Genomic DNA, 23747 nt, shown 5'->3' with positions numbered 1-23747 from the left:
TTTGATCAGTAATAAAATGGGTCTGATGTTCTGGGCTTCATACGTTCTGAAACGGTGTCTATCCACTGTGGTGTGGTGTGCACCCATGAACGAGGTCAGGCCTTTGAACCCAGTTATTATCAAAACACCACAAAACTCGTCGTCTTAGACGGTTTAATACATTCCACTAAAAGAGCTTAATATATTTTTCTACCACAAAACTGTTTTCTGTTTTTTATCATATTTTTTTCAAAATTATGATAACAGACTGTTATATGCGTTTAATGCAAAACAAAACTTTAGGAACACTGCAAACAACAATTCAACATTCGCATTCGATGTACTAGTCAAACTCTGTTTTATGTAGGAAATTGTATTGATGCAAAAATGCAAATTAAAACTGTTAGTAAACCCATTGGAAGTACACACTTCCGATTGTAATCATCGTTAAGTTCGAGGGACTGCTTACGGGTCATTTGGCCGTGATTTCATTAATAGTTTTTACTGTACCATTTATAAAGCACAAAAAACGCCAACAATAGAATAATCTGTCAGTATCACAGAGTTTTATTACGACGGCTTTACATATTTTTATAGCAAGACTCTTATTGGTTTTATAAACCATACAAGTATGTAATACTACTATTACAGGTAAACTCACTTTAATCAAGCATTGCCATTTTCCGAAACGACCTACCGCCTTTTTTTGTGTTTTCCACCGCTACCGGTTCAATTTGCTAAGATGACATGCACGTTGACCCGCTAGGATCACGTTTCGAGGTTTCGCAGAGTGTAACGGATCTCAACAAGGCCAAATGCCAAATCCATATTAACCGACCGTTTCATCGACAACGATGGCAAACAATAAAATGTGTCCGACAGGGAAAGCATCTTTATCCCTCGTGAAAACTCGCAAATCGTTGGTTCCGCGCAATACTGGCACAAGTCATTATTGTTCTTTATTTTAAAAACACCTGACACCAAATTGAAATAATATTTAAAATAATGAATTATTGAGAAATCGACTGTATATTTCTATTTCGATTTTAAGGAAGAAAATTCACGTCATCTGTTAGTGTCAATGTTTTTGAAATTGCGTGTTCTCGAAGCTATGTACCAGTAAAATCCACGCCAGACAGTTAATGCTAGACTAAACAACAAACTAGGAACAAACACCGTATTTTTATCCCTGATGAAGCCACCATCCCTGTGTCGAAACGTCGGATAAATATACACCTTGTTTCAATAATTCAAGACTACGTAGCCGTCCTTAAAATCGAAATTCAAAATAATTGAAAACATATGGCATTTCAGCTTTTATTATTTTTGGTGTTCCAGAAAAATGCTTGAGGCTGTTGGTCTATATCAGCTGTTTGAATTAAATGAACAAAATTTTAAATTCCATAAAACGACTTTTTCGACATGTTGAGATGTTCCAGTATTACATGACGCCGGCGATACAAAGTGCTGCTTGGGTGGGTCCATCTGCGGAGACAGAATGGTGCAAGTGTCGTGTTATTTGATGCTGGGATGAATGGCATTCGTTTCAGTCAGAGCCAAGTGTACCGGCGACCGAGGTCGACTTGGCCGCTCGGGGCTTGTTTTCTGCGATTTCACGTTTATAAAACAATAGCGGCACAATGAGTTCCCCTCTTGAAGCAAGTCAAGCGATGTGCTGCTGCTGACACCAATAAATGCCACGCCATTGTCAGTCTCCACATTTCCAGTGCCATTGTGTTTTTTGTTTTCCGGTGGCCACATTCGTAGCACCGAACCGTGGGTGTTTTCCCGTCGCAATATTAAAAAATATCTTCTACTCTGAACAATATTCTACCAAAAAACTACTGATAACTTGTTATTCGAATAATTAGCATGAGAAATGACATCAGCGTACCCTTATGACATATTATGAGCCTCGAATCTGAATTTGTATCAATTCTCAAATTTAACGAAAGCAAATATAACAAATTATACGGTACTGGAAGACGAAAAACAAGAACAATTCAATGTCTATAAAAGGTATATTTACGGAGCGTGCGAGAAGACGAGACACTTCCCATCATCTTGCCCAGTAATTAGTGGATCTGTGAACAACAAAAAAAACTGTTTTAAAAAAATAATCTCATCAATACAGCTCTCGTTAGAATTGAAGAATCGATTTCAATTTGAACATAGCGCTTTGTGCTTTTCAATAAGACATCCATCGTATACAATTCGATGTGTGTTAAAAGTAGTTTAGCGAAAAAAAATCAACTGTCACTTTCAAGTTTAACTCAACAGTTGAGCCAGAGCCCAAACTCTCGCATACAGCGATGGACATTTTAGCAGCAACGACAAACCAAGTATTCCCATCGATCCTGTCCCGGGGAGTGCACTCCAGTCGAACATCGGTTCCCATCGAGTTGATAAGGACGCGGTGCTCCAGCAATGATGATTACAAAAACAATAAAGTAATAAAAGAAAATTAAATTCTAGCGCAAAATGTATTCACGCGATGTCACTGCTGCGCCGGTTTTGGGAAGTCCCCTCGGTGACACTCTTCGGGCCCTATCGTCGTCCTTGCCACGTCGTTTGTTGTCTTTCTAAAACGACAAACGGGCTTTTGGTTGTTTTCGGCTCTTTGCCCGCTTTGCTTGCGCTTGCATGCTGATCTGTTGTGGCTGGCTATGGCTGAGGCTGCCGTTGATGGTGATGGTGATGATGATGATGGTGGCGGTGCTCTTCTCGTTTAAGCATTGACACGCGGGGCCAAGAGCAAGATGCTGTTGTTTCTGGTTTTACGAGCCTCCCGACGAAGTATCCTCCCACGATATGCGTCACTTGGGAACCAGTTGCGAGAGATAAATGGTGGAAAAATTTGCCTTTTCGGCTGTTGGAAAGGCAAAGTTTTTTTTCCACTAGTAATTGTCTGCCGTTGCGAAGTGTCTATGGGACATTCTCACAATTTGCTATTTGGGCTTACTCAGAGCATATCAAGCTCGTTCTGGAATGAATGCATAAATTGCAAGGTGTGTGTTTTTATCATCAAATGTTCACATCTTAATAAAAGTCACAAAAACACATACTTTACCGCAAGCTGATTTGCTAATGACATGTGCAATGTGGCTAATGGCTGAATTTCAACTTAGTGCTCTGACTCTTCTATAGTTATTTACAGCATATTTTCCGTCCCATATATAAGCCTGCCACCCGGGCTTGGTGAACCCTGCCTTCTCAGACTACCTGAAGTCCAAAGTGTCGTTCAATCTGATTAAGCACTGTCAAACTTGCGACAACATTCAAGTGATGGGAAAACTGTCATTTATCTTATTTGTTATTTATACAAAATTTTCAGGACAAGCTCGATATATGTACTTGTGCGCCGATTGAAAGTTTATCTTCGGCGTAATAGACCATTTTCATCCAGCGGCGGCGGCGGTGTCACGCCGTTGGTGATCGGTGGCAGCAGCGGCGCGGCGGCGTGGGTCAACCTTAACTTATTTAAAGCTTCAAAAATTCTCCGGAATTTATTCGGATGTTCCTCATCGGAATCCTAAGGAAGTATCTCCACGAGTTCATCAAGAAAATCCTCTGGACATTCTTCCAAGAATTACTCCGGGAGATCTTTTAGGAATTCTTTCGGAAGTTAATCCAGGAACTCCTCCGTGAGTTCGTCCAGAAAGTTCCTCCAGGAATTCCTCCAGAAGATCCTCCAGGAATTCCTCCAGAAGATCCTCCAGGAATTCCTCCAGATGTTCCTCCAGGAATTCTTTCGAAAGTACCTCCAGGAATTCCTCCAGAAGTTCTTCCAGAAGTTTCTCCAGTAACTCCTCCGGAAGTTCTTACAGTAATTCCTTCGGAAGTTCATCCAGAAATTCCTCCCGAGGTTCCTCTAAGGATTCCTCCGGAAGTTCATCCAGAAATTCCTCCCGAGGTTCCTCTAAGGATTCCTCCGGAAGTTTCTCCAGGAATTCCTCCGGAAGTTTCTTCAGGAATTCCTCCTGGAATTCCTCCAGAAGTTCCTCCAGGAATTCCTCCGGAAGTTCCTCCAGGAATTCCTCCGGAAGTTCCTCCAGGAATTCCTCCGGAAGTTCCTCCAGGAATTCCTCCGGAAGTTCCTCCAGGAATTCCTCCGGAAGTTCCTCCAGGAATTCCTCCGGAAGTTCCTCCAGGAATTCCTCCGGAAGTTCCTCCAGGAATTCCTCCGGAAGTTCCTCCAGGAATTCCTCCGGAAGTTCCTCCAGGAATTCCTCCGGAAGTTCCTCCAGGAATTCCTCCGGAAGTTCCTCCAGGAATTCCTCCGGAAGTTCCTCCAGGAATTCCTCCGGAAGTTCCTCCAGGAATTCCTCCGGAAGTTCCTCCAGGAATTCCTCCGGAAGTTCCTCCAGGAATTCCTCCGGAAGTTCCTCCAGGAATTCCTCCGGAAGTTCCTCCAGGAATTCCTCCGAAGTTCCTCCAGGAATTCCTCCGGAAGTTCCTCCAGGAATTCCTCCGGAAGTTCCTCCAGGAATTCCTCCGGAAGTTCCTCCAGGAATTCCTCCGGAAGTTCCTCCAGGAATTCCTCCGGAAGTTCCTCCAGGAATTCCTCCGGAAGTTCCTCCAGGAATTCCTCCGGAAGTTCCTCCAGGAATTCCTCCGGAAGTTCCTCCAGGAATTCCTCCGGAAGTTCCTCCAGGAATTCCTCCGAAGTTCCTCCAGGAATTCCTCCGGAAGTTCCTCCAGGAATTCCTCCGGAAGTTCCTCCAGGAATTCCTCCGGAAGTTCCTCCAGGAATTCCTCCGGAAGTTCCTCCAGGAATTCCTCCGGAAGTTCCTCCAGGAATTCCTCCGGAAGTTCCTCCAGGAATTCCTCCGGAAGTTCCTCCAGGAATTCCTCCGGAAGTTCCTCCAGGAATTCCTCCGGAAGTTCCTCCAGGAATTCCTCCGGAAGTTCCTCCAGGAATTCCTCCGGAAGTTCCTCCAGGAATTCCTCCGGAAGTTCCTCCAGGAATTCCTCCGGAAGTTCCTCCAGGAATTCCTCCGGAAGTTCCTCCAGGAATTCCTCCGGAAGTTCCTCCAGGAATTCCTCCGGAAGTTCCTCCAGGAATTCCTCCGGAAGTTCCTCCAGGAATTCCTCCGGAAGTTCCTCCAGGAATTCCTCCGGAAGTTCCTCCAGGAATTCCTCCGAAGTTCCTCCAGGAATTCCTCCGGAAGTTCCTCCAGGAATTCCTCCGGAAGTTCCTCCAGGAATTCCTCCGGAAGTTCCTCCAGGAATTCCTCCGGAAGTTCCTCCAGGAATTCCTCCGAAGTTCCTCCAGGAATTCCTCCGGAAGTTCCTCCAGGAATTCCTCCGGAAGTTCCTCCAGGAATTCCTCCGGAAGTTCCTCCAGGAATTCCTCCGGAAGTTCCTCCAGGAATTCCTCCGGAAGTTCCTCCAGGAATTCCTCCGGAAGTTCCTCCAGGAATTCCTCCGGAAGTTCCTCCAGGAATTCCTCCGGAAGTTCCTCCAGGAATTCCTCCGGAAGTTCCTCCAGGAATTCCTCCGAAGTTCCTCCAGGAATTCCTCCGGAAGTTCCTCCAGGAATTCCTCCGGAAGTTCCTCCAGGAATTCCTCCGGAAGTTCCTCCAGGAATTCCTCCGGAAGTTCCTCCAGGAATTCCTCCGGAAGTTCCTCCAGGAATTCCTCCGGAAGTTCCTCCAGGAATTCCTCCGGAAGTTCCTCCAGGAATTCCTCCGGAAGTTCCTCCAGGAATTCCTCCGGAAGTTCCTCCAGGAATTCCTCCGGAAGTTCCTCCAGGAATTCCTCCGGAAGTTCCTCCAGGAATTCCTCCGGAAGTTCCTCCAGGAATTCCTCCGGAAGTTCCTCCAGGAATTCCTCCGGAAGTTCCTCCAGGAATTCCTCCGGAAGTTCCTCCAGGAATTCCTCCGGAAGTTCCTCCAGGAATTCCTCCGGAAGTTCCTCCAGGAATTCCTCCGGAAGTTCCTCCAGGAATTCCTCCGGAAGTTCCTCCAGGAATTCCTCCGGAAGTTCCTCCAGGAATTCCTCCGGAAGTTTCTCCAGGAATTCCTCCGGAAGTTCCTCCAGGAATTCCTCCGGAAGTTCCTCCAGGAATTCCTCCGGAAGTTCCTCCAGGAATTCCTCCGGAAGTTCCTCCAGGAAGTTCCTCCAGGAATTCCTCCGGAAGTTCCTCCAGGAATTCCTCCGGAAGTTCCTCCAGGAATTCCTCCGGAAGTTCCTCCAGGAATTCCTCCGGAAGTTCCTCCAGGAATTCCTCCGGAAGTTCCTCCAGGAATTCCTCCGGAAGTTCCTCCAGGAATTCCTCCGGAAGCTCCTCCAGGAATTCCTCCGGAAGTTCCTCCAGGAATTCCTCCGGAAGTTCCTCCAGGAATTCCTCCGGAAGTTCCTCCAGGAATTTCTCCGGAAGTTCCTCCAGGAATTCCTCCAGAAGTTCCTCCGGAAGTTCCTCCAGGAATTCCTCCGGAAGTTCCTCCAGGAATTCCTCCGGAAGTTCCTCCAGGAATTCCTCCGGAAGTTCCTCCAGGAATTCCTCCGGAAGTCCCTCCAGGAATTCCTCCGGAAGTCCCTCCAGGAATTCCTCCGGAAGTTCCTCCAGGAATTCCTCCGGAAGTTCCTCCAGGAATTCCTCCGGAAGTTTCTCCAGGAATTCCTCCGGAAGTTCCTCCAGGAATTCCTCCGAAAGTTCCTCCAGGAATTCCTCCGGAAGTTCCTCCAGGAATTCTTCCGGAAGTTCCTCCAGGAATTCTTCCGGAAGTTCCTCCAGCAATTTCTCCGGAAGTTGCTACAGGAATTCCTCCGGAAGTTCCTCCAGGAATTCCTCCGGAAGTTCCTCCAGGAATTCCTCCGGAAGTTCCTCCAGGAATTCCTCCGGAAGTTCCTCCAGGAATTCCTCCAGAAGTTGCTCCAGGATTTCCTCCGGAGGTTCCTCCGGGAATTCCTCCGAAAATTCCTCCAGGAATTCCTACGGAACTTCCTCCAGGAATTCCTCCGGAAGTTCCTCCAGGAATTCTTCCAGGAGTTCCTCCAGGAATTCCTCCAGAAGTTCTTACAGGAATTCCTCCAAAGTTCCTCCAGGAATTCCTCCGAAAGTTCCTCCTGCAATTCCTCCGAAAATTCCTCCAGTAATTCCTCCAGAAGTTCATCCAGGAATTCCTCCGAAAGTTCCTCCTGCAATTCCTCCGAAAATTCCTCCAGTAATTCCTCCAGAAGTTTATCCAGGAATTTTTCCGGAAGCTCCTCCAGGAACTGCTTCGGAAGTTCCTCCAGAAGTTCCTCCAGGAATTCCTCCAGAAGTTCTTCCAAAAATTCATCCGAAAGGTCCTCCTGTAACTTCTCCGGAAGTTCTTCCAGTAATTCTTCCGGAAGTTCCTCTAGGAATTCTTCCGGAAGTTCCTCCAGCAATTTCTCCAGAAGTTCCTTCAAAAATTCCTCCAGAAGTTCCTACAGGAATTCCTCCGAAAGCTCCTTCAGAAATTCCTCCGAAAGCTCCTTTAGGAATTCCTCCGGAAGATCTTCTATGAATTCCTTCGGACATTCCTTCAGGAATTCATCTGGTAGTTTCTCCAGGAATTCCTCCGGCAGTTTTTTCCAGGAATTCCTTCGGAAGTTCCTCTGGTAGTTCCTCCAGGAATTCCTGATCCTCAATTAGACTAGTGAGACCTAGAAATTATGGGCACTCTCAAAATGCTGAGCAAGTTTTTGAGCTTCTTCCCCATTTGTTAATAATATTTTATTTCCCTCTGTAAGCACTGGAATTGACTTTTGAGGTTTTTAAAGAATTTTCATTTATTCCAAAAGAGTTTAGAACTGGGACTTTGAGCCATTATTTTCAAAGCTGGTATTTCTCAGAATAGCTATACGTTTTCAAATTTCATATTGGTAATCCCGCCAAATAACTATCAACGCGGAATCGCGAGTTCTTTGGTATTTCCTTTGCCTTATATTTTTAAGACGGGCAAGAAGCTGAAGACCGTCGTCAATAATAATGGAGTTGAATTTAATTTCATTGTCCAAAATTTGTTTCAACAGAAACTCCCATGGTTTCAAAAACTTTGGTTGTAATTTATGTCTGATAAGTCTATTTATGACAATGGCGACTCCACCACAGGCGCTGTCAAGACGATCATATCTGTAGATAAAGTTATTTAGATCCTTTTTATGGATAGTCCAGATTTTAAATAAATTTCAGTTATAATGGCAATATACACATTATGAACTGTTAAGAAGTTGAATAATTCATCTTCCTTACCGTTTAAATAGCGGGCATTCCAATTTAAAATTACTCCTGATTCAAAAATGACGTTCTATGACTGGTTTGCATGCGATATTTTATACAAAACACCTAATACGAAGAATATCACACAAAATTGTTTTAGGTGTAGGGGAGACTGGGTAGACTTGATCCCTTTTTCTCATGTTCGATAAATCACAGCCAAAAATGAATAAATTTATGTGGTTTTCGCAAAGGCTTCCCAAGAAACATATAATTCAACTTAACTTATGTGCGGCAATATTCCGACTTGCTGTGTGTATTCCAGAACGAGTTTTGCTTTGGAATTCGACAGTGCATGCAAACATAGAACTTGGAGAGGCTTAGTCCCCTTTTTATGATATAGACAGTTCCGTTTTCCATCCCACTGTGCATGTATCATATCATCGTGTTTATCTATTTGCAATTTCAAAATCTCCTGCATTTTATCTGTTTCAAAATTTCACACTCACATTTATGGAAACTGAACCGCTCGGTATATAGCTCCTCGCACTTTAAATGTTAATCACACCATCTCCATCAACATCTCGGCTGGCGAAATTAGTCTACCGTAACCGTTTAAAACTAGCTCGCACATTCCAAACGAATTTATCAACCTAATTCGTTGGTACAATGACCCATGCTAATGAATTTGCCAACTCGAATTCCGGTGCACATCACGGCGCGATTGTTTCTCCAGGGAGCTCTGCCAACGGATGGCCCAGCTCCAGTCTGCAGACAACGAACAGAATTTATAATTATGAATTATCGGGTGCCCATCCTGGTGGCACCAGCAGCAGCACTAGCACCGTTCTCATCTTGATGAACGAGTAACTTGGTTGTGCTTATGGTGGTTGTTTTGCATGGACATTAAATTAAGCGCCTCGTAATAGAATAGGTATTTCAACATTAAGAGGGGTAACTGAAAGAAATTTCACATATTCATAGTCATGATAAATTGTTTCATCCAACTTATTTCTAAAAATTTCAAGTAACATCAATTTTTTTATTTATTTTTTGAGAAAAAATAAATAAATCGTTGTAAATTAGAAAAGATTTTAAGCTCTTTGGGTAGAGCCACTATTTTTAATATAACTTTTGAATGTGAACACTAATTCTAAACAAATTCAATATTTTGTGATAGAGCAACTTTCGACATCAAACAAAACTGCACCATGGCCGGCTGAAGCGTAAAGTTAAAAGTGTTAATCGATTTACTTTTGAGAATTATCCTCATATGGTTTTCATATTTATTGCATCATTTATTATCATATTATTATATTTATTAAAGAAACACAATGTTTACTTCGTTGTTGAACATTTTTTGCGAATGGTAAATTATTATATCACGTATATATTTAAATCATTGAGCACACCATTCAAAAGAGAAACTTTAGTTCCGTTGATAAAGGAGGAAGGGTTGCTCAAGTTCCAAGTCTCACCGCCCTGCCGAGAATAACTTTTGAGCGTTCAATTTCGAGTGAAACCAGAAAACTTGTTCCTCCCAAGTTTCACGCCCGTCAAAGTGCCAAAGAAGGGTTGTTGGCGGGGAAAAGGTGCTGATGATGATGCTGATGGACAAGAATTAAATTTTCTATTCACTAGAATGCGAGGTCCTTTGGGTTGGGTGGTCCCGGCAAGAGCAAGATCGTGTTTTTACTTTCTCGCTTTTCTGGTCATTTCATCTCGTGACGATGGATAGCACCCGAGCAGGCATGATCTTTTTGCAAGCTGCTCGGTAAAATTTCCCGGCAAATGAATTTTTAATTTCACCATCATTCAGATGCAAATCACATTACCGTCGAAGCATCCACCTATAGAGCTCTGTAAAATACGACCGTTGTTGTTAGGGTGCTCATTTTCGAATAAACGTGTTAGTATCATCCCAAGAATATTTTGAATTACATTTTTCAGTTGAACGGTTTTCTTTCTTCTCTATGGAGGAGTTTATGATCATGGCATCCGGTAGTGAAGTATGGGTTTGATGTCTCAGAACGAAGTTACTACAATAAAGTAGATTTTCGCGCGATGAACATGTTCCATGTTGATTAAAACCGCGTGAAAAACGACTTCATCGAAAATCGATTTATCGCGGTTTTTACGAGCTTCCCGACCATTAAAAAAAACGTGGAAAAACAAATTTTTGAAAAATCCAGGTAAAAAGCTGCGTAAATCCCGGAGACTGCGTAAAAAACACTGATTAATTTACTCGCCGATCGCACACGGCATAAACCCGGATTTCGACTATTCCGCGTTTTAATACTAACACGTCCAATCGCGAACTTTCTAATACAAGTTTTATTCATATAACTCAAACAGCAGCGCACCACCCTGGTAAAAAGAGACTTGGTACGAGATTTAGTAAATGGTGAAAGATGATGTACATAAAACGAAAAACACAATTAGTACGCTTTAGAGGTATAACGCATGCTTGGAATGTTGTGATGAATTTGCTTACAATTAAGTCTAATAAGCTTTTGTTCTATCTGTAATTTTTCTCCGTAATTTAAATACAATAGTTTATTTATTCAAATCATTAGAGTATCGGCTATCCAGTATGATGATTTTCCACAGCTAGATTATTTGGAATTTTCTAAGTTTTTTTTTTAATTTCCACAGCAGAAATCTTCAGAATATCCGCAGAAAAAACAGAATTTAATAGAAAAAAATCGTTAAACTAGAAACAATACTTGTGAATAAAGCTTGATCTGTATGAAGTAGAGCCAAGTATTCAACTGCGAAGCACTTGCAACAGTAGACAAGGCCCCAATCAAACCTAATTATGCTTTCTTGGTGTACAAAGTAAACAATTTCTGTGGCAATGGTAAATTACTGCGTCGTCGAAAAAGGAAAGCTAATAATAATGACAGGCTATATTTTTAATGAACATGTAGTATTTATTTTCAAACCATAGCATCTGTGAAGGTCAAAGAAACCGCTCCCCCTTGTCAACTGGAGTCATTGATTCATTTCCGAACTGGGTTAAAAGTCACATCGCTCGGGGGCAAGTTACCCTGTTTGTTCGGTTCTGGTTTCACGTGGCGAATGGCCCCGTTTCGATAAAAGTAAAATTACTTTCCCATTTATCTCTCCGCACAATATTGTGTGGTGTCGAGCAATAATGGAACGAATAACTAACATTGATTTCTCGATTAACTTTTCAAAAGGACATAAGTAACATTTTTTTCATGAATTAATTTGAATAGCGCAATCAACAGAACAACATGAAAGCTTTTGATTGCAGTACTCAAATTAATTCATACTTACGTCTTTTTGAAAAGTTAAGCGAGATTTGTCTTAAGTGTAGTACTGGTACTTTGACTGCTGGGCCGTGATTAGTAGATATTGGTCACGCGAACAGAAACGGTATAAGGAATTTTAAGCTTTAGCATCAATTATGAAATCTAAATAATTTTGTTTTTTACACATCACATACCTATATGTATAATCAAATATTCGCTGGTTGAGTGTAGTGGCGCTAGGATTTCCGAATTATTTTTGATAACCAGAACGACTTAAGTACTGAAAGAAAAGTCGAGTGGCCCATAGATTCCACTGTACCTTTCAAGTCAACGGGTAGAGATGGAATTTTTCCTGTACTACTGCAAAAAGGCAAGGCAATTTTAAAACTTATCGTTACAAAGCTGTTTCAAGCAAGTTTATCGTTAAGCTATATTCTATCAGCTTGGCGACATCCCATAGCAAATGAAAAAGATAAAACGTCACCAAAATCCTTTAGGCCGATAAGCTTATCATCCGTTCTCCTGAAAACAATGGAAAAAATAATAGATGAACATGTCAAGTCATCATATTTAACCCAAATACCATTAAGGGTCTGTTTACAAATTACGTAACGCTTTTGGAGGGGAGGTTCAACTTGCGTTATACTTTGTTACACTAAAAGGTGGGGGGGTATTACCAAATGTTATGCATAACGCAAAAAAAATAATTAAATATTTTATGTTAATCACTGACTGAAGTAATTACTGACATGTCTTGATCAAGACGATGAATACGCATCAACCTATCCTCTTCACTACCATACTACCCGTTGGTGTCCCATGTTACTCATTGTAGTTTTTTACTTTTTATCTCACAGCAGGCTATTGATGTATTTTTTTGAAAATTCTAAAAGGCAGCGAGTATTCGAAAATTTTTTGCTATGTTTCGAGGCATTTTTGTCTCACGATTAATATTCACGATTTCTACAAATTATATATATATATATATATATATATATATATATATATATATATATATATATATATATATATATATATATATATTATTTAATATATATTATTTAATGGAACGACATCGGGAAGGACGCTTATATTAGTATTGTATTCCATGATTAGTTTTTTTTTTGTTTCTTTATTAAGGAGACTTTCAGCCCGAGGCTGGCTCGTTTCCGAAGCCCATGATTAGATCTTCCAAACCAAACCAACGCCAAAGTTAATTGAGGCAACCTAGAGAGTTTTCACTCTAAGCAATTGCATTTTAGTTCACTAGGTTCAATTTGAAAATGATCATTAATTCCTAGAGGAACTTCCGGAGGAATTCCTGGAGGAGCTTCTGGAGGAATTCCTAGAGGAACTTCTGGAGGAATTTCTAGAAGAACTTCCGGACGAATTCCTAGAGAAACTTCTGAAGGAATTTCTGGAGGAATTTCCAAAGGAATTCCTGGAGGAACTTCCGAAGGAATTCCTGGAGGAACTTCCGAAAAAATTCCTGGAGGAACTTCTGAAAAAAATCCTGGAGGAACTTCCGAAGGAATTCCTTGAGGAACTTCTGAAGGAATTCCTGGAGGAACTTTCGAAGGAATTCCTGGAGGAACTTTCGAAGGAATTCCTGGAGGAACTTCCAATGATTATTGGAAAGAGTGTGAGCGAATAACTTGTCCAATACATAACATAGCGATACATCCATACGGCAACCAGTCAAGAGCTTGCAGAAGTTGATCCACGTCGAATATAGTATTAACTTTTAGGTGTGGTCACGAACCCTATGAAGCAGTTCAAGATTCGTATACTTTGCGATGCAGCAGCAAAGGAGGATTAATACTTCTCTGACGGTAACATTCAACTCCGAATGTATATTCAATGGATTAGACCACATTTAAAGCAACGTGCTCGTCATATTCAGCACAGTTTCTGAAAAATTTAAACCTAGAGAAGCATTTGATGGAGTTGTAGAAGTAACCAAATATTATATATTAACAATATAGCCCACTCTTGCTAAAACCAAGCGAACGCGACTGAAGCGCTTCAACGGATGGCGGTCGAACTACTTAATCACAGCAACGCGTGGACGCAAATCGTTGCCTTCCCAACAACATGCGGAGGTGCATCGTTGCTTCCATATACCTTGGGAGCATCCATAACAACGCGTGGAGGCGCATTTTTGCTTACATAACAACCAAAACAAAATACAATATCAAACTTTATACCACGTTATTCGGTTCTATTCATTGTATATTTTAAAAAGCATCCAATTACTGCTTTTACATGGAGCATTTTCATACATGAGAGTTGTGAGAAAGGCATGGAAAATGTACTGCATATGTTTAAAATAATTTTATGTTGCTTTTCGTGCGTTTTTCAGCTTGAAGACATCATATCATCTTAAGAATAGCGTCAAAGTCCGGTGGATTTCGCACGGAAATAAACAAAAAACTGGCTCCAATTTTAATGAATGGGGATCAAGGTTCATAATGCTCACTCAATCTCAGGAGCACATGATTTTCTCTCACGAATGTTTTCGGGGAGAAATCGCTTTTCGGGAAAGAAAAACAGCCTGGAGAGTGATAACAATTTTTCGCTCACTTTGATTGCCGCTATACGTTGGTCTGCTCTTTTTCTTTCATATTCGAGTCTTTTCGTGGCATCATCAATGCAAATGGTAGTAGCTTATGTGGAACAAATAACTTAACGCTTTCATACAGATAGCGTGGTGGTGTGGCTAAAGTAAACGCATCCCGACAGCTATTATTGTTACTATTCTGGGTTCGAATCCCGGCGCGGCCATACAATTTTGTAATTGTTCTACGATAATTCTCGCGAAAAGTGAGTGAGAGGTGAAAGTAATGAAACGAAAAAGGATTTTCATCTAATAGGCAAGATTTTCGTTTATCTTCCAAAGCTAATTCTAGAGAAAAGATTGATGGGTGAAAGATGATCCTCAACATGAACAACGAAACAAGATTTTCCATTGGCCCGAAAAACGCTTGCTTTGGTCTCATTGAAACGAAAAGTCGAAACCCTGATGGGGATTATAATCTGGCGAAAAAAATTCCCGAGCTGAGAAGTCAAAATAGTTTTCTAAACACCGTTTTTGCCCAGCATCAAAACGAATAACAGTAGCATCATAACCCATCTGCTTTTCATTATACCTCAAAAATAATTATACCTTCTTATTATACCTCAAGAATTTCCAAACATGCAAAGTATAATAAAACAATTTTGCGTATTTTTTTAACATTTTACTATATTTAACCAAGTTTAAACCACGATACTCAACAAAACTTGTTTACTCGCTTTGCGCCATCAGTTCAAATAAAATCGGTTTGCTCACTATCATATACACTACGTACGTTAGATTCTCCGTTTATCTGGACTGTGCTCTTCAACATATCCCTCGAACGCGTCGAATCCGTCATATGGCCACATTCAAGACAATAGAAGGCTAGAATGTGCTCTTGTGCGGAAGGCGGAATGTCGGTTCGGTTAGCATAAGAATCTGTAAGGAAGGTATATCAAGAATTAGATCTCACTTTTTAAGTGGCATACCGATCACTTACCTTTTTGTTATCGTTTTCACCGTTCCTTATATTCGTTTATTCGTCAATACCAAAATAGGAAGTTTTTTTTTTTTTTTATTCCATTCTTTATTTGGTAGGCACTCTGTGTTACTTAACCGCTACTGTGCCGGAATCTACTGTGGTATTCTGCTGCCAGAATCCACACAGAATCTATTTTTAGATTTTTCCATTATTCATTGCTGTTGTCGTTGCTGGTCCATCTCACCGTGAGTCCATTGTGTCCATTTGTCCGTGTCGTGAATCCAATGATCGTTGCATTTTTTCGGTTGCCATTTATCCGGGTACGTTGGAGGAATGCCTCCGAGAAGAACAATTTGTCAGTCGTCATCAGACAGTCGTAACGGTAAGAGCGCTCCCCAATACGCCACCGTATAGGCTGCGCATCTGGCGACTGACGAGGGTTTGGTGGAGGGGCTGGGAATCGAACCCATGACCATTCGCTTGTAAGGCGAACGTGTAGCCAACTACGCTACGGGACCCCCCTAAAAAAATAGGAAGTGAAACTTTGAAATTGACGTTTGATTATTGATTTATATGAAACATTGAAAACGCAGAGCATACTTGATCATTTTTCAAAAAATGGTTTGACTTTGAGTCACAAGTTGGCGCTGCTGTCGGAGGAGTTTGTTCACCGAAAGGTAATATGGAATATTGTAGAGTGGACTATCTTGTACTTTAATATTTTTGCTTGGAGGTTGAGGATTCGAGTCCCTCCAAGACACGTGGATTCTTTTTCGCAAATTTCATATCAATTTGTCCATTTTGAAATATGTGCTGTGCATATGCACAGCCAAGACATTTAACAAAAAAAATAATCGTACTACCTGGTTGCCGAATAATATTCAATTAATAAAAAATATGACATTTGTTTTGTTGTCGTTTTTCATAGCAACGAGCTTTTTTCGATCTAGTACCCATTCAGTTTTACTTCCATTCCTCGATATCTCCCTATCTCCCTTCAGTATCGAGATGTGCAGAAGCGACTGTATTTGTATTTTAATCGTTTGGAAGACCGCAGCAAACTAAATTTCATCACTAAGTGAAAGTACTTCAAACTTAACTAGTCCTTGTATTATTACATAGTTGTGTCGAGGATAAAACCTCTTGTTCTACAAATTCAATCAAATTCACGCTACTGAATAGATTAACCAGATGTACTGTATCAGAGGGATAATCACGATAGATTCTAAAAATAAAGGCCACAATGGCTATTCTAGCACTCACAACGCTATCATCTAAATTGTCTACTACAGACCCCATTCGATTTTAGCAACACATTTTTTTTGATATTGCTTATAAACTACGTACATATCGTAATCATCGTAAAAAAATGGTTAGACCCCTAAACCGACGTAAACAAAAAATTTGAAAAAAAAAATCGCGTTGTATTTTTTTTTTTTTCAAGATGAACGCTAAAATATCGAAAGTTTCGTAAAAGAAATTGGTTTGACCCCAAAACCGAGGAAAAAAAAGGTGTAAACAAAATTAGTGTGGTTAGATAGTGATCGAACTATTTAATCGAAGCAACACGTTAGCTTGATAAAATCGTTGCGATGTGAGAAGGCGCATCGTCGCTTCCATAACAATCCGAAGCGAAGTTGCAAACGTCATAATGACTCAATTTACTGACAAAATCCATTTGCATTAGAGAATCATTTCCATGGTTTTTCAAAACCCTTATAAACGGTATAAACACATGAAACACATTTTAATCTTTCTGGTTTTTTCAGATTATCGCATGTTTTCAACTATACTAGATTTTCTAAATAATCTGTTAGAATCACTTGTTATTTGTTACGTTGTTCCTCAAGTCAATTTATACTTAATGGAAATAATCACTGTTTGCTAGAACTCCTTCATTTACTTCTTCTTCTTCGTTGACATTACATCCCCCACTGGAACATTGCCGTCATATATTAAGCACTTCCGCACTTCCGAGGTTTCTAAGCCAAGTTACCATTTATGTCATATGTCATGTCATATGTCATCGCTAACACGATGATACTTTTATGCCTAGGGAAGTCCAAATAATTTCCTTTCCAAAAACTGCTTAGACCGGCACTGGGAATCGACCCCAGCCACCCTCAGCATGGTTTTGCTTTGTAGCCGCGCATCTTACCGCACGGTTTAAGGGCCCCATTTGATTTACGTACTTCAGGAATTGTCTCAGAAATGTATACAAGAATCCTTTCACAAGTTGGATCTTTGACATGTGAAAAATGTCTTGACCTCTCAAATATTCTGAAACAATGAATGATTTGTTTGATTCCCCTGCATCTCCATAGAATATTCTTGCAGGAGACTTGCCTTTCGCGTATACCAAGTATACGTAAAGGCTATAGAATCACTCCAAAACCGAACTTCTCGGAGACCCATAGTATTATATACCAATCGACTCAGCTCGACGAATTAAGGTGAAATCTGTATGTGTGTATATATGTATGTATGTGTGTGTACAAAAAATGTGAGACACACTTTTTTGTAGTTAGCCTTATCCGATTTGCTTTGCAAAGGGTTGCATTCGACGCAGAATCCTTCCTAATTTTTCGCTACTGAAAATTGGCCCAATCGACCATTGCGTTCTGGAGTTATAAGAAAAATATTGATTTTTTCCCCATTTTTTCCCTTGGAAAAAAAATCAAAATCTAAAATTTTTTTTTTCAGAAACTGCTGCAATGCATTTAAATGAACGCAAATAAATATGAATTGATGAGAATAACCTAATCTGTCTCCCTAAGTGCAATTTTGACCTGTCTTACGTGCTTTTCTTGTTACTTTTTATGTGTTTCACGAGAAAAGCACCATCACCGCTAGGTGGATTATTCTGTTTTTTTTTTTAAAGTACCTCTGGATATTTCGTTTACAATTATCTTTTCAATATTCATCGTGACTTCCTTCAGAAATTTTTAAGGAACTTGCTCTTGATGTTGCTTATGAACTTCTTTCAGGGATTTCCTCGAAAATTCCTTCAAAATTTCTTTAGAAAGTTCCTAAAGGAGTTACTTCGGATGTTCCTCCAATTTTATTTTTCTAAAATTCCTCCTCGAATTCCTTCGGAAATTGTTCCAGAAATTTATTTGAGAATTCCTCCAGAAATTCCTTATAAAAATCCTACGAAAATTCCATTTCGAATTTCCTTAGAAATTCCCCCAAATGTTGTTTATGATTTTTTCTCATGAATTACCTAAAAAATTCCCAAATTTTTTTGTTTGGAAGATCTTCTAGGAATTACTTTGAAATTCCTCCAAAAATTCCTTTGAAATTGCTCCAGGAGTTGCATAACAATATTTCTTCAGATTTTGCTAATGAACTTTAATCAGGAATTCCTCCAAAAATCCTTTTGGAAATACCTTTATTTCTTCCGGAAGCTCCTCAAGAAGTTACTTCGAGAATTCCTCCCCTTCAATTTCCTTCTGAAATCCCCAACGAATTTTCCTTTACATTTTCGGAGGAATTCCCTACGAATTCACGAAGAAACTGCTGTTCGAATTTCCGGAGGAATTCCTCTCCGAATTCCCGAAGCAATTCTCCTACGATTTTTTGGAAGAATCCCTCTCCGATTTCCAGGAGGAATTCACAGAGGATTTTTTCTCCAAATCCCCAGAGGAGTTTCCTTCCGAATTCTTGAATAAATTCCTCTCCGTTTACCGAATAAAATGCGTTACGCATTCTTGGAACTGTTCCCTTCTGAATTCGCGGAGGAATGCCGCTCCGAATTTCCTCATTGAATTCTTCTCTGAATTCCCGGAGGAATTTTCCTTTACATTCTTGAAGAAATTAACGTTTGAATCCCCAAAGGAATTCCTTTCCAAATTTCTGAGAGAAATTCCAGGATTTTTTTTTATCTAAACTCCCCTTCAAATTCACAAAGGATTTTCCCTCCGAATTACGGCAGAACTCCCATTCGTTTTTCTAGAAATTGTTCTCTAAAATCCATGAGGAATTCTCCTCCAATTTCTCGTATGAATTATATTTCGAGTTCTTGGAAGTATGTCTCTCCAAATTCCCGGCAAGAGCTCGGAAAAATTGCCTGTCGAATTCCTGGAGAAATTCCCGAACGGTTGGCTCTTCCAGGAATTTCTTTGGAAATTTCTGAAACTCCAGAATTTTTTTAGGAACTTCTACCATAAATTGCTACAAAGATTTTTTTTTCCGAAAATTCCTGTAGGAACTCCAGGAGGAATTCATTCGTGGATTATTCTAAATGATTTGTTAAAACATTTCCAATGAAATTCTTGAAGAAATAAATAAAGGAATTTTTCGTTGAATTCCTGGAGATATTTTCGATGATACTCCTTAAAAAATTCCAAAAGAACTCCCAGGTCGATTTTATAAGGGTAGTATTTCGACAATTTCTTTGAAAATTCATCAGTTGAAAATAAAAACAATCCGAAACTATTTTCGACGAAACTTCGGGAATAATTTCCAAAGAATCTAGTAATATCGTTACGAATTCCTTGAATAATTTCTGAAGGAATTCCTGGAGTAATGTCTAAAGCAATACCTGGAGGAATTTCCAAAGAAATTCCTTGAAGAATGTTGGCTGTAATAGGGTAAATGATGTATCTTGGACAAGCGCAGGACATTCATTAGAAAATATATCGAGATTGAATAGTATAAAACAATTGAAAACCACTAGGTTCATCCAAATACATAACCTATGATTGGTCTTGCGTCTCCATTGTCCAATTTTTGAGTAAATTACGTTTACTAGGTGTAAACTGTGATATACTGCGAACTGAAATATTTTTTTTTGGACATCAAATATATAATTTCGACATGGAAAATGCATATAACAGAGTCATTTTCTCCTAATTCAAAAATGGCCACCTACAGATCTCAATGGTATGACTTACCTACACGTATCCACATTCATTTAAATGCATTTATTTGCTTACCTGACATAGATTAAACCGGAAATTAACATTGTTTCGCAATCTTATCGATATCATTGAAAACAGCCTGAAAGTTGGCAATTAATGGTTCATCCATGTACTGTACATGGGGTGACCAATAAATGTCTGATGCATAAAAACATAACTTCATTTTGGTCACTCCTTTTTCATCCGTCTCAAGTTCATGTTAAGCGATTGGAATAAGTTAGTATCTCAATTACAATCAAACTTTGGCCGCAGAACCTCAAGATTGCCGTTTGAACCAATTAAAACGTGTTTCAGGTGCATGTTACGAAGAGTCCTATAATGCATGTTCTCCTGCATACTGGCGTCCAGCAGGCACTTTGGTAGAAAGCTTTACATTTTAGATAATTTTAAAGATAAATAATAGTTGATTTGTGAATTCTCATCAGGAGCCGCTAAAGTTGAGGTAAAAGTATGCAATGATCATATTTTCGATAAAAATTTTCCTACACATTATCTAAAATTGATCGAAGAAGCTCAGGCTTGTCCAAAATATGTACATGTCCAAAATATATCATTTACCCTACATGGAAGAATTTTCTATCAAATTCTAGGAAGAATTGTCCAAGAAGTGTTTTTCGCGGATTTTTTCTAAGAAATTCCTGGAACCATTGCAAATAAATATCTGAAGAAATTTCCGAATGGATTTTGAAAAAAAAAATCCTAAGTAGTTTTTGAAGCGATTCTTAAGGGAAGTTTATCTGAACAACTGTTGGAATTTTAGATACAATTTTTTTTAGGAATTTCCAAAGGAGTTTCTGGAGGGATTTCTGAAGTTTCTGCCTGAGGCACTTCCGATAGGTTTCTTGGAGGAGATTGTGAAGCAATTCCTAAGGGAAGTTCATTAAGAATTAGCAGTTTTTTTAGTTTATTAGAAACTAGCAGACCCGACGAACTTCGTTTCGCTTAAAATTGATTTATACTCTGCTTAGTTCTCGAGTTGTGCAGAAATTTCTGTTTCATTTGTATGGGAGCGCCCCTTTCCAAATGAGGGAGGGGTCGCGAACCATCTTAAGAACCTTCCCCGACCCCAAAAACCTTTACATACAAATTTTCACACCGATCGGTTCAGTAGTTTCGGAGTCTATAAGGTTCAGACAGACAGAAATTCATTTTTATGTATATAGATTACCAGCTACCGTATACGGTGCGCATCTGACGACTGACGAAGGATTTGTGGGAGCTGAGGATCAAACACATGGCCATCCGCTTCTAAAGCGAACGTGTAGCCTACTACGCTACGGGATCCCCTAAAATAATAAAAAAAAATTGACTGGGGTCTGTACTTAAAAAAAATGGTAAAGGTGTAGTGAGGAAAATACACTACGAAATGCCGAATTTATTAGGGCTTCTTCTTCTTCTTCTTCTTCATATTGGCATTGCATCCCCACACTGGGACATAGCCGCCTCGCAGCTTAGTGTTTATTAAGCACTTCCTCAGTTATTAACTGCGAGGTTTCTAAGCTAGGTTACCATTTTTGCATTCGTATATCATGAGGCTAGCACGATGATACATTTATGCCCAGGGAAGTCGATACAATTTCCAATCCGAAAATTGCCTAGGCCGGCACCGGGAATCGAACCCAGCAACCCTCAGCATGGTCTTGCTTTGTAGCCGCCCGTCTTACCGCACGGCTAAGGGCCTGATGTCCAAATACCCAAATTGCTTGTTGCCAACTTCTCCTTAGGCTGATTGCAAGGAGCCCCCGGAGTATTCTAAGTCACACAAACTGGAGGGCTATAGCACCAACAATCAAAACACCATCAATGCACATTTTATACATATATTTTGGGCATTCGCCCTAGCTTGTCTCCCTACCTACCCAGCGCTTATTCTTCTCTACTTAATTCTAACATTCTCGCTCTACTCACTGTTCATCTTCACTCTTCTAAAGGGGCGTCCCCCTGTACAGCTTCTCTGCGATCTTTTCCTTCGCCGCTTGCAACGCGCACCCCGCGAACTTCCCCTGCTGGAGACCCCTCTGGCCGTCCAGTACGACCAGTAGACTGGATGGGGTCCCTCCGAGGCGCGGGATCTTTGCCTGTCTATGTTGCTGCGTACCTTTCGTCAGCGTTCCTCCTTCTGCCACTGAACTCAAATCCGATCCACTCTGGCGCCAAAGTCAGACGGACCGGAATCAAACGTCGGCGAATCTGGCGGCCACGTGCGTCTCGTATCGGCCTATGAAAAACTCGAGTCCGGACAAAGAACCCTATGAAACAAACAGGCAATCAGTAATAGAACAATCCTTTTAAGTATTTGGTTGCATACCCTGTGGGGTTCTTGCTTTCTCCGGATGTTAATTTGTGATCGAATTCGCTGGATCTTTGACCTTCGTGCGGCTGTGCCGAGCTGGGGTTCAGGAACCGACTGCTGGATTGAACTGGCGTTAAGAAACTTCGTCGCTGGCTAATTATCACGACCAATTACCTTGATTACCACGCGGTGCGTTTCTGCCTTCCCTTTTCCGTCTACGTGCGAAGAGCTCGTCGAAGCTTCTAGTCGCTTGTTTTGTGCCGATCTCACTGTTCGCCAACTTCCTTCCTCCCACAGCCACAGCCCTTTTTGCAAATTTTGGTCACGGCGGTCGTCACCAGCTAAACATTCAATTCAGAGGTTATCTAACCTGTTCATAGGGCTGATTACACATTGGTATTTACCTGTTGTTTAAAATCGATGATTGTTCCCGAATTTGCTCTAGCTGTCTTCCTAGCTAGAGCTTTTGCCTTCCTTAGCAATCGGGCCGAAGATAATCTTTTCCGGCCACTTTTACAAAAAAACGTGCACCAAGAGGAAACTGATTGCACTCCGCCTGGCGGCGACTCAAGCTGATTCACAAAAAGAGCTTCAACGAGTGGCGGGACCGGCAGCGCCTGGCAAGTGGCCCTGACGTTTGTCCGATCCGATGTCAACTGTCACTGTCACGAAAGGCTTTTATATTTCCCGTTGGGTGGCTGCATGGGCGTACATTCGAATTGGTCGTTGTATTCCACGGAGCGAATGATGTACATTTTCTCCGCCGATGTTTGCGTTTGGTGATGCGAGAAGTTTTCAGCTGACGGTTGTAGCTTGTTGTTGTTTTGTTTGAAGATCTGCTTGCTTATGGACTATCTCACGATATACATTATACGTTACCCAAGACTAATTGTAACATGCTCTAAAATTGAACTTAACAGTGACGCTTCAATTAACAGAATTATAAAAACGCCGCCTTTCCCACAAATTATGCATCAATCAATTTCATCCTGTTTTACGAGCAGGCACATCATACCGAGTTTAACCCTTTCCCGCTCACGACATTTTTCAAAGACTTCAATAGGAGCGAATCACCTTCGTGCAACATGCTAGAATAAAATATATTTTTGGCATAGCTAAAGTTAGTGGAAAACAAAAAGAAAGGTTTTTGATTGTGAATCAATAGTTACTTTATTGTTTTCACTCATTGTTTAACTATTCGTACTTAAAATTGTTTATATTTGCAGTCTAATATCACTATAAAGATGTTCCAAATATTGCTTTTTATAGTTGAAAAAATTAGATGAAGTTTATAAGATGCAAAATCTGATGGTACTCTACAAACACCATGGTCGAGAAAGGATTAACTTCAAATTTGAATCGCGAGACGAGTCTTTTCAAGCCTATCTTACGAGTATACACTGTGTAGCCATGTTTTGGTATTTATGCAGTACATATGAAGGCGGACATACCCCCCCCCCCAAGACAATATTTTCGGAGGAACAAAAGGGTTCACAACCCCCCCCCCCCTTCAGGACCAATTTTCAGACTACGCCACTGCATCCAACT

At 40.6% G+C, this 23747-nt stretch overlaps 1 protein-coding gene and 1 long non-coding RNA gene across 2 annotated transcripts in view; one reads left to right on the top strand and one right to left on the bottom strand.

Moving 5' to 3' along the window:
• LOC134227305 (contactin-4) overlaps positions 1 to 23747 on the top strand; it is a 1204188-nt gene that overhangs the window by 949291 nt on the left and 231150 nt on the right. The window lies entirely within an intron of this gene.
• Positions 21669 to 23068, bottom strand: LOC134227306 (uncharacterized). Its single transcript, XR_009983648.1, has 4 exons — positions 22604 to 23068; positions 22374 to 22540; positions 22215 to 22313; positions 21669 to 22155 (listed from the first exon to the last, which is right to left on the bottom strand). It is a non-coding gene; the product is annotated as an uncharacterized LOC134227306 (long non-coding RNA).

The sequence above is a fragment of the Armigeres subalbatus genome, chromosome 3 (genome assembly GCF_024139115.2).
Source record: "Armigeres subalbatus isolate Guangzhou_Male chromosome 3, GZ_Asu_2, whole genome shotgun sequence".
Lineage (NCBI taxonomy): Eukaryota > Metazoa > Arthropoda > Insecta > Diptera > Culicidae > Armigeres > Armigeres subalbatus.
This window is presented reverse-complemented; position numbering and strand designations above follow the sequence as displayed.